General features: G+C 47.7%; 1 pseudogene; it reads left to right on the forward strand.

The window, feature by feature from the left end:
* Positions 1-7,821, forward strand: part of LOC128508481 (butyrophilin subfamily 2 member A2-like) — a 10,070-nt pseudogene extending 2,249 nt beyond the window's left edge.
* The last annotated feature ends 2,996 nt before the right edge of the window (positions 7,822-10,817 follow it).

Raw genomic sequence — 10,817 nt, forward strand, 5'->3', positions numbered from 1 at the left:
GATTCTCTCCAGGAGAAAAGGGACAGAAAGTACAGGAGGTAGGTGCTGGGGTAAAATTCACTGCAGTAGTAAGATCCAGCTAAATAGGTGATAAGACAGGTAGTCCCTGACATACGAACAAGATCTGTTCCAGGAGCACAATCATAAGTCTGATTTGTTCTTAAGTCCAACAAAGTAAGCCTTATACACCTTTGACACAAATACACAGTGTAAAGCATAGCAATCCACTTGACTAAATCACTGCCCTCTTTCCCCACACTGCCAAGTAAGTGTTATTAGACAGTGTTGTCTCAGCACCTTTAAATTGCAAGGGGAATCCCGGATGCCATTTTGTCTCAAATCGAATAATGGAAACTTTGATTATTTATTCCATAACCAGAAAATAGTAAATATAAAATATAAAACCGATTACCCTGCACTTTACCCTTGAAATGAATCAGGCTGTGTGTGAGTAAGAGAAAAGAGAGGAGGTGGGTTGTTGTGTAGGATTACTTTTGCACACACACACACACACACACACACACACAAAATCCCACAATAGGAGAGAGGGGTGCCATAGGCTTAGATAGAACCACAAAACTTTGCTACTTTTTAGGTTAAAATACTATGTATTTTAAAATGTTGCCTGTCTTGCAAAACACTTGCAAGCAATTTAAGGTTTTACTGGTATGTGAAATGTAACAGTGTTGTCTCTGCGCCTTTGAATCGTAAAGGGAATCAGCTGCTTTTTACTGTATTGGACTGTGAACTGTGAATGTTTTGCTGAAGATTTTCCAAAATTAGAATTTTTACCAGGACAGGTTTACAGGACAGATATTTTCTATCCTCGTGCTCACGGACTAATTCTTGGAAACTGGAGAGGTTGAATCAATACTTCAACACCCTTACATGCACACACACATACCACTTTACTTTACTTTAAAGTGCCACTATTATGCTTTTTCAAAAAAAAATTTCATGCAGTGTGTCATGTAGGTGTATGTGAAACTATCTGCACTATCTGTGATGCTGACAATGCACTATAAATTGAGTTTTTTTCTATAAAAAAAAAAGAATCGGTTCACATTCGCCTAAACGAGTCGTTAGCAAATCTATTTTTACTTACGGATCCACGTCACTCCGTAACATATTTGCATAATGTCCCCCCATGTTCTAAGTCATGAACAACTTGCCCGCCATCTTACAATTAACGTTACCACACTCTTGTTAATGTGACCGAGCATTCATGTCAGGTTCCCTTAAACACTTTGTAATATATAAAAACAATAAAAACGAGAGCACACAAAATCCTTTTTAACTGTTTATTCTCCACCATTCACCAAAACTGAACTTAACACTCGCGAAGTGCGCATGCTTATCTACAGCAAGCCCAGAGGGGAAAAATGTTGAAGAGTAAGGGCACGGAGCATGCGCACTTGGCATACACGCAAAGAATAAGGAAACGAAGCATGCGCCCTTCGCGCATCACACACACGCGCGCGCGAAGAGTAACGGCACGGAGCATGCGCACTTCGCGCATCACACACACACACACACACACACACAATGTGTAAGTTAACGGGAAAATGCATGAGTAGTGATGGTGGACCAGCGCTGGTGTTATTTGTTTGGACGAGAGAAGGAGAGATTGTTGTGGATCATTTTCTTTCGAAGATTTTTTAACCTGATTATCTTTGACTGGACATATTCTCCGGACTGATAATAAACTACTCCCAGCCATTGCATTGGGCAGCAAGGAAGCTCACCCGTCTCTCCAAGTGCCTGCTTAGTGGTGAAAACACTACATTTGGTGTCAGAAGTGGGATGGAGAGAAGCGGGTTGGAGTGCACCCCTGAGGAAATCCGGAGGATTCAGATAGGCCGCCGAGTAGCAGAGCGGCTGAGGAGGAAGAAAACCCTCCCTGACGGGGCCAGCGCGAGCAAAGAGCGGCGACCGGAGCGGAGCGGCGCGCTTCAGGTTCCGGCGCTGGATTTTGGAGGGGATTCCTCCAGTGACGCAGCACAAGAGCAAGCTACAGCTCCGTGCGCCGCCAGCCGGCGAGGCGACATGCAGCTGCGCCTGCCTGTCTACAATGGCGCCGTCAAGCCACACGCGTTCCTCGCCCAAGTGGAGATAGCCGCCGACTACGCGGGCTGGTCTCGCTGAAAGGCGACGCGCTCCCGGCGTTGGAGGACCTCCGGGTTGATGAGCGGAAGGACTGGGCGAAGCTGCGGGAGTCGCTCCACTTCCGGTTCGGCACGGGTGACCCTAAGGAGGCCGCGTGCGAAGAGCTAGCGACTCGCAAGCGGTGCGCCTCCGAGCCATTGGGGGCGTTTGCTATGGACTTGAGATCTCTCGCGCGCCGGGGCTACCCGGAATTTGAGCATGCCCAGCAGGAAGAGCTAGCTTGTGAGCTTCGCGAGCACATCCGGTTAGCGGCACCGGCTTCTCTCTCTGAGGCGCTACGCGAGGCCGAGCGCACCGAACCACGCCGAGGCCAGGGACCGTCGGACATCCACTGCAACGTTCTCAGGCCTGAGGGCAGCGTACCCCAGCAGCCGTTAAACTAGCTTCGGGGGGCGCCGAGGGGAAGCCGCCTCCCACAGCCGTTTTTGTTTCCCCAACTGCTGGATTTTACTTCCGGTCGGGACGTTAAGGAAATCGCGCGGGTGTGTACGTGAACTGTGGCCTGGACGACGTTTCGCTGCGGGCGCTCGTGGACACCGGCTCTACAGTTTCGTTGCTGCGCTGGGGATTATTAGAGCGCGGCGAGCGCGGTTGTATGCTGCCGGACCCAGCTTTGAACATTCGCACCGTGTCAGGGAGTTATCTGAGGATACGGGCCTGTCTCTCCAGATGGCCGACTCGGGCGCCATAGAGCCAGCGTTTGGACCGTGGTCGTCGCCGGTGGTGCTTGTGCATAAGAAGGACGAATCGTGGCGGTTTTGTGTGGATTACCGGCGGTTAAACGAGGTAACGCGCAAAGATTCTTATCCGTTACCGCGAATAGATGATGCGCTTGAGCATGTTGCGGGCTCGGCCTGGTTTAGCTCGCTGGATTTGCGTAGCGGGTATTGGCAAGTAGAACCCGCCCCGGAAGCACGTCCTAAAACTGCGTTCTCGATCGGGCAAGGGCTATGGCAATTTCGGCGCATGCCATTTGGCCTATGTAATGCTCCAGCTACGTTCGAACGCTTGATGGAGAAAGTATTGGCAGATATTTCTCGTAACCGGTGTGTCGTTTACTTAGACGATTTACTGGTGCACGGCAAGGAATTTGACGTCGCGCTAGCTAACCTACGGCAGGTATTTTTAGCCATCAGACGGGCGAACTTGCGGCTCAATCCCAAAAAGTGTCAGCTGTTTCGGCAAGAGACCGTATTTTTGGGACACGTGATTAGCGCCCAAGGGATTGCCACCGATCCGGCCAAAATTGCTGCGGTACAGAATTTGCCTGAACCGTTAAATGTGTCGCAGCTACGCACCTTTCTTGGGTTAGCCTCGTATTATCGCCGGTTCGTAAAGGATTTTGCCACGATCGCCAGCCCGCTGCACGGGCTCACGAGAAAGAACCAGCCGTTTCGCTGGGACGAATATGGGAAGCTTATGGGAAGCTCTGGTCACGTCGCCCGTTCTCGAATATCCTGACGCGTCTCGTATGTTTATCCTGGACACGGACGCAAGCAATGTAGGGCTGGGGGCCGTCCTGTCTCAGATTTACGAGGGCAAAGAGCGTGCTATCGCCTACTTCAGCCGCGCGTTGTCTGGACCAGAGAGGAACTACTGCGTCACGCGGTGCGAGCTGCTAGCGGTCGTCGCGGCTCTAAAACATTTTAGGCCGTATTTATATGGGCATATATTTATTTATATGCATTCTCTCTTGCTGCGGACCGATCACGCTTCGTTAGTGTGGCTGCTTAGTTTTAAAGAGCCTGAAGGGCAGTTAGAGCGCTGGCTCGAGCGGTTGCAGGATTACGATTTTATCGTAATCCTGCAAGCGGGAAAACTGCATGCTAACCAAGCGGGAAAACTGCATGCTAACGCCGATGCTTTATCCCGCCGGCCGTGCAGCAATGATCGTTGTCGGTACTGCGAGAGGGTGGAAGCGCGCGCGGGTGATTGCGACGTCGAGCACTCTCCGAACCCCGTGAGTCAGAACATTATTCCTGCGCAGTCCTCCGGAGACCCCGTCGGTAACCAACCGTCTGAGCCGGCGTGCAGCCGAGTTACTGCGGTGCCTAAACCATCGCCTATAGTCGTTGCACCTGTGCCACAGCTGGACCGTGAACAGCTAATCGCCGAGCAGGAGAAGGATCCGGCGCTGCAGCAGGTACTAGGTTGGGTTAAAGCGGGCCAGAGACCAGAGTATACCGCGGTCGCCCACCTGGGCCTAGAGGTAAAAGCTCTCCATTCACAGTTTGACAGACTATCGTTGCGGGGGGGCCTACTCTATCGCCACTGGGAATGGCCGTGCGGCGTTGGCGAGTATTTTCAGCTGCTGGTGCCGCGGACTTTGCGGGCACGTGTGTTAGGGATGGTCCATGGGCACGCGGGCGCGGGACACTTTGGCTTAACGAAAACTTTGCGGCGGCTGCGCGCTCGTTTCTACTGGCCGGGCTGTCACACTGACAACGAACTCTTTGAGCACAGATGCGACGTCTGCACGGCAAAGAAGGGCCTACCCAGCACTCGCGAGCACCCCTGCAAGACTTTCGGGCGGGGGCACCTTTGGAGCGTATGGGCGTGGACATTCTCGGGCCGTTTCCCACCTCCGATCGCGGGAACCGGTATGTGCTGGTGGCCATGGACTACTTCAGAGACCGGAGGCGTTTGCTGTTCCTGACCAGAGCGCTTCCACCACGGCTCGAGTGCTGGTGGACGAGGTGTTCCTCACAGCTGACGCCAGCGGCATTAATGTTCGGTCGCGAATTGCGCACGCCCGTGGACCTTGTGTTCGGTTCCCCTCCACAAGTGGATTTACCTACGAAGCCGGGGTTGGATTATTTTTGTTCGCTCAAAGACAAACTGTTCCGTGTCCACGAGTTGGCGCGTAGACACTTGGCGGACGCTGGTGTTAAGCAGCGCCGCGTGTATGACACCCACAGCCGGGGACGAGACTTTGCTACTGGGGAGCAGGTTTGGGTGTATTCCCCCGGAAGGAAAAGGGGGCTTTCGCCTAAGCTTATGTCTCACTGGGTGGGCCCCTGCACGGTACTGGCCCAGCTCTCCGATGTAGTCTACCGGGTGCGGTTGACGGGGCGGTCGCGAGTGGTCGTGCTCCACCGGGACCGTCTCGCTCCCTATCAGCCCAACGCCAGCGAAACATCGAACTCTGTGGAGGCCGGTCCGCCTCAGGAGGACGGTTGCACCCCTCCTTCCTCCGCAAAGAGACTCTGGCATTCACAACGCCAGTGCCGACCACCGGCACGCCTCCTAGACTGAGTTCGCCATGATGACCAGGGACGGTCACAGCTCGGGTGGGGGCAGTGTGGCGTGGGCGGGGTTTTGATTGGCTACCATCATGCTTTGCGGGAGGGATTGTTTTGTGTTCACCCTGTTGGGAAAAGGTGTTTGGGTTAGTGGCTTCGGCCAGGGGTGAGTGTGTGTGTTTGAGGTGTGTTTTAAGGAGGTTTAATTTGTAATAATTGTGATTTCGTGCGAGTACTGATAATAAACTACTCCCAGCCATTGCATTGGGCAGCAAGGAAGCTCACCCGTCTCTCCAAGTGTATATTATATATATATATAAAAGCAGGAACTCAGTCAAAAACTGAACCTCTGAAAAATATCAAAAGATATGTATATATTTAAATAAGATATGTATATTTATAAATAAAATATGGAGAATCAGGATCAGACTGACGCTCCATCTACAGGTACAGTTCCTCACGCTGTGGTTGTAGGTTGGTCACATCTCCTCATCTATACACTTCATACACACACCTGATCAACACTTTATCATCTAATCATCTTTTAATCTCAGATAATATCTAAACTTTCTCTTTATAAACTGTTCTATTTATTCTTTCTTTATATAAATAGATATAGAACAGAATTCTGATCAAAGTGTAAAAATGCCACCAACAGCTCCTCCTCCAGGTAAATGTGTCTTTAAAAAGGTCTTAATGAGCCTCTCCCACTCATTAATTTTATAATCCTTAAATCTGCATTTAGAGGGGAATCTCAAAGGTTTTGTGGAAATATGTATTGTCACGGTGTGCACCTGTGATGGGTGTGTCTCTTAATCTGTTATCGAGTTACACAACACCTCACATCTCATCCACACTATCACCAGTTCTAATCTCACACTTACTGCCTCCATTTCAGAGACTGGACCTGCTGACTCCACCTCAGGTAACAGACCCACTCTCACCACGTCAGAGATCAGTTACAGTAAGTTACATATTACTGTAAATATTTAAGGAACAGTAGATGAACAGACATAAAGTGAGATGAACTAAACCACAGAAGACGTCTATGGATAAAAATAATAAACCTTACACTACAGATAGAACTAACTCAGAAGGAACCGGAACACCAGTCTGTGTGTGTGTGTGTGTGTGTGTGTGTGTGTGTGTGTTCACTTTTTCTGCCTTTATAAACTCATCACTGTACTTTACTGTTATTTATTATTTTTCTAACAGATTTAGACCAAGTGAAACAATACAAAGGTGAGAAATGAATTCAGTTGAACATTACTGTATTCCTGTAAGTGTGAAGTGTAAAATAATAATAACAAAAACCTTATTTATTTCTGCAGTGAACATCAGCATCGACCCAGAGGAAACTCCAGAGTCTCTAATATACGAGGGAAAGGAAGGAAAGAGTCCTGCTCTGTATGCTCGCTGGAACGCTGACAATCCTACTTATACATACTTCACTCTGTGTAAAGAGAGGTTTCAGGCTGGTAAACATTACTGGGAGGTGAAAGTGAGAGAGTCACAGAAAACAGTAAAACTCTCCTGGTTTGTTGGTGTAGCGAGTGATGAAGCTGAGAAAGAGTACAGCGTCCCGTTTACACGACAAAATGGGTTCTGGGTTCTCTGTTATGAAGGAGAAAAAGGAGTTTATATCAGAGAAAAAAGAGTTTCTAATGAGGGAGAAGAAGAAGGAGTTTCTAATGAAGGAGAAAAAAAAGGAGTTTCTAATGAAGGAGAAAAAAAAGGAGTTTCTAATGAAGGAGAAAAAAAAGGAGTTTCTAATGAAGGAGAAAAAAAAGGAGTTTCTAATGAAGGAGAAAAAAAAGGAGTTTCTAATGAAGGAGAAAAAAAAGGAGTTTCTAATGAAGGAGAAAAAAAAGGAGTTTCTAATGAAGGAGAAAAAGAAGGAGTTTCTAATGAAGGAGAAAAAGAAGGAGTTTCTAATAAAGTAGAAAAAGAAGGAGTTTCTAATAAAGTAGAAAAAGAAGGAGTTTATATCAGAGATCAAACAGAACTGATTTCACTCCCAGACGTTAATAAAGAGCTGACAGCAGTGGGAGTGTTTTTAGACTGTGATACACACACACTGTCATTTTATAATATTAATACACACTCACACATCTACACTTTCACTAATGTGGACGTCAGAACATCACTGCGTCCTCTGATCAGCCCTGGAGTCAGAGACCGTCATCCTGTATGGATTATTTAGGAGAATAAAGACATCTGTAATATGATGATGTGTGAGTTTATAATGTATTTATATAAAGTGTGTATACATACTGTACATAACACACTCCTAATTAAAACCAGAGCTTAAAACCAGACAGGAAAAAGGAGAGATTTGGACTTTAAGTGAGGGACATGATGTCCACACCGAGTGTCTCACTATTACTGCTAAACTGCAGCTGGACTTCTGATGGCTGGGACTCACTGCAGGTGTATTCAGGGTTTTTGCAGTAATCAAGCGCTCGGAGCAGAATTGGCTACAATGTGACCATTAAAAGATTTGACACGTGCAGTTTATTACTATTCAACTGTACATAATTATACAAATATAGAAGTGTGTTTAATTAGAACCATGAAATTCTGTTACAATGCAATACACAGAACAGAGAACATCTCATTTTTATCATTTACTTTAGGAGAACTGGAGAAAAATAGAACATTTATTTACCCTTGTGTGGTGTTCGGGTCTGTGGGTCACATTTTCATTTTATCAACAAAAAAATTATACAATTAATTATTTATGTTTGTGTATGTACCGTATGTGTGTTTGAGAGAGTGTGAGTTTTGTGTTTTGGCCCTGATGTCACACACAAGGATGCGAACATCATCATACAACACAAAATTCAAGAACTCACACCCGTCTGCTCTCACATTCTCACACACTTTACTCTCTGTTCTGTGGAAGCCCATCTTCATTTGCTCAAATTCTATCCTATTTCTCATATGCCAAACTGGCGATGCAATAAATATAGCTTCTTCAGTGTGGTTCCTTATCACAACTGATCAACATAGCCAAAAGATTCACTGCTCAGAGAGCGTTGCAATTGATTTTGTAAGAGAGAGATGATTTTGAGATGTAGAGGAAGAGGTTTTAGAATGTGAGGATCACATTTCTAAACATGCAGGGTCTGACAGTCACTTTGAAGAAGAGGTTGAGAATGAGCATCAGCTAGTTCCAAAACGAAGACGAGCACCAGGACTAGCTCATCAACAGCCAGCTCTGGGACCAGAAGAAGATTGTCAGCAGCTAGCAAGTGAAGAAATACGGATGTCAAATAAATGGTTAAATTAAATGGTCTTATTGCCCAAGAAATGAGTCACGCCGCATGGCTGCCAATGTGATAAGGATGTAACCAGGGCCAACAGGGAGGCAGTTACTCATGTGTAGGACATCAAGTAAATTATTCTGGAATTCACTAATTTGGAAGAAAAGGTGTGATTTTAGGGCGAGGTGGAAGCAGATGGACCAAACCTATTTACATGCTTACTTTGGGGTTTTTATCGTTGCTGGAGTTTTAAGGTCTAAAATGGAGTCCACAGAATCCATGTGACATGCAGACACACACACCACACACACACACACACAGTAAAACTCTGCTGCTCACGTGTTATATAAGCTGGAATGAAAAGGCAGTGTGTTCAGTGGGGCTGATGTGTTGTCTAGACTCACATGGTTTAGCTTGTGCTCTGTAAAATTACCTGAAAGAGTAAATTTCTAATTCAGTTCAAAAAAATCATAACCAATTAGATTTTTTTCCCACTCATATTGATAAGAGATTTTTTAATTATTCATTATTAAATTGTGTATTATTAAAAACTAATTTTATTATGTACTATTAAATGTGATCAAGATGGCGCCGGTGAGGTCGGCTGCCGTCACGACTGCTCCGACCACCTTTTCTTTGTTTTTGTTCTTTAAGTTAGTTTACAGCGTTTTAAAACCGGCAAAATTACCACCATGGGGTACATTAGTTATGATAGAGACACTCTTGTTACTATTGGTATACAATGTACTCACAATTCAACGTTTTTAACTCCGGATCCGAGCTGGCCGAGTGAGATCCTGAGGGACAACAAAGGACGCGACGCGAAGCGGCGGCCCCGAGGGAAACGAGCCGGCGTCAGGAACAGGCTGAGAGCCCGTGCACACCGCACACCTCTGCCTAGCATCCTGCTCGCCAACGTCCAGTCACTGGAGAACAAGCTCGATGACCTCAGGGCCAGGATAAAGTTCCAGAGAGACATTCGGGACTGCAATCTCCTCTGCTTCACCGAGACATGGCTGAACCCAGCGGTGCCAGACCACGCCATCCAGCCGGCCGAGTTCTTCTCGGTTCACCGCATGGACAGGACGCGGGACTCGGGGAAGTCAAGGGGAGGCGGCGTGTGTTTAATGGTGAACAGCAGCTGGTGCAACAGCGCGAGCGTTGTTCCTCTCACACGCTCCTGCACACCAAACCTGGAACTACTGTCCATCATGTGTCGTCCTTTTTACCTTCCTCGGGAGTTTACATCGGTCATAATCAGCGCCGTTTATATTCCACCACAAGCGGACACGGACACTGCCTTATGCGAGCTGCATGAGGCACTCACACAGCACCAGACACAACACCGGGACGCTGCGCTTATTGTGGCGGGGGACTTTAATAGTGCCAACCTCAAACGTGCAGCGCCAAACTTTTATCAGCACATCACCTGCCCCACCAGGGGCGAAAGGACACTGGATCATTGCTACACCACAGTCAAGGATTCATCGGGAAATTAGCGGACGATACCGTAGAAAAAAAAACTATTAAAACGTTTCCCAACCAGAAGCCGTGGGTGGATAAAACCATCCGCGACGCTCTGAGATCTCGCACGGCTGCCTACAACACGGGACTCGCGTCGGGGGACATGGAACCGTACAAGGCTGCGTCATACAGCGTCCGGAAGGCGGTGAAAGAGGCGAAGCAGCGCTACGGGAGGAAACTAGAGTCACAACTCCAACAGAGTGACTCTAGGAGCCTGTGGCAGGGACTAAGGACAATAACGGATTATAAAGCACCAACATCCGGTATGATAAACGCAGACGTGTCTCTGGCAGACGAGCTGAACACTTTCTATGCTCGCTTCGAGGCTGCAGCTAAGGACGCTAGCGATGCTAATGCTAGCGGCGCTAACGGCTGCAGACAGGAAGTCACTGCCAGCACCGGAAGCGCGTTCATCATCACCGAGCATGACGTGAGGAGAGCCTTTAAGAGAGTGAACACCAGGAAAGCAGCAGGACCAGACGGCATCTCAGGCCGTATTCTCAGAGCCTGCGCAGACCAGCTAGCACCTGTGTTCACTGAGATATTTAACATCTCTTTATCTCAGTCGGTGATCCCCACATGCTTCAAAGAGTCCATTATTGTTCCTGTCCCAAAGAAA

This window comes from Clarias gariepinus, chromosome 20 (genome assembly GCF_024256425.1).
Source record: "Clarias gariepinus isolate MV-2021 ecotype Netherlands chromosome 20, CGAR_prim_01v2, whole genome shotgun sequence".
In the NCBI taxonomy this organism is placed as follows: Eukaryota; Metazoa; Chordata; class Actinopteri; order Siluriformes; family Clariidae; genus Clarias; species Clarias gariepinus.